The sequence below is a fragment of the Morone saxatilis genome, unplaced genomic scaffold (assembly GCF_004916995.1).
Source record: "Morone saxatilis isolate NCDOM2014 unplaced genomic scaffold, NCSU_SB_2.0 Contig8, whole genome shotgun sequence".
Classification (NCBI taxonomy): domain Eukaryota; kingdom Metazoa; phylum Chordata; class Actinopteri; family Moronidae; genus Morone; species Morone saxatilis.
This window is the reverse complement of record NW_023340257.1, coordinates 15,927,714-15,928,829: the sequence shown is the minus strand read 5'-3', so window position 1 is coordinate 15,928,829 and position 1,116 is coordinate 15,927,714.

Here is a 1,116-nt window from a genome sequence, read left to right as displayed (position 1 = left end):
TAGATAATTATATATTTATTATATCCTTTGAGTAATTGCCTAACCCTGTGTGTGCATCAGTGGTTATGTGCTATGTATTTGCATTTGTTTTAGACCTGTCTTCATCAGCACTCATATTATTGTATTATTATGTACATTCATCAGTGTTTTTATACCCTCATTTAGTGAGAGAGCACAGCCTGAACAGGAAGTGGTGTCAGTGTAGGGACTGGCCACAGCCCAGTCCCCTGCCCACAACCCTAGTTTCTTAACATTGACAGTATGTTCCTTACTAATGGACAACAGGTCTCTGGGGGAGGCGGGGGAGAAGGGGGGAGGATGAGTGTGGGAGAGAGTGATGGAGACAGAAGAGTTAGAATGAAAAACATCTTGGCAGATGGGAAATCTATATGATGAGGATAATGTTGTGGGTGAGAGCACGAGAGACAGAAAAATAATAAGGGAGCGGAGAGCGGAAGTACAACTGGTTGCAGACTTACATCATTTAGAAGGAGTGAGAAAGAGATGGAAAACATTTTTTGGACTGAAGCAAAGGGAGGGCCAGCCAGCCTTGTATTCTAGAGAACAAGGGAGAGAAGGAGTTTTTCCCTGCTGCCTCTCTGTCATCATCATCACCACCATCACACTGCTTCATGACTATTTCATGACCTTTGTTTCTGTCAACTCCCAGCCTTCCTGAGTGTATAATATTGTACAACCAGAGTGCTTGCTGGGAACCCATGCAAGCTCATTTATTCTCGTTTTTGCAGTTTTGAATATGAACTGTATTGCTTTCATTAAGGAAAACCTAGTTAATAGTTTTACTGTTGTGTTAGGGGATAACTTGAAGATCACTGGGAGATCTCTGAGCCCCCCGCCCATGTGCACTCTCCGTTTAGGCTAACATTTAAAAGCGATAAGGTTTTTTTGGTGTATCAAAACAGGCCTGACTGACAATGATTGAAACTCCTCGGTGATACTCCCTAGTAGGGGTGTCACGATTTCGATTTTAAATCGAAATCGATCGAAATTACATCTCAATCTCGAACTTCGAACTCAAAGGTAGAATCGACGATGCAGCCACACCCCCCAAAACTGTCACGTCCAGCATGTATGACCAAGACGCAAAAACACACA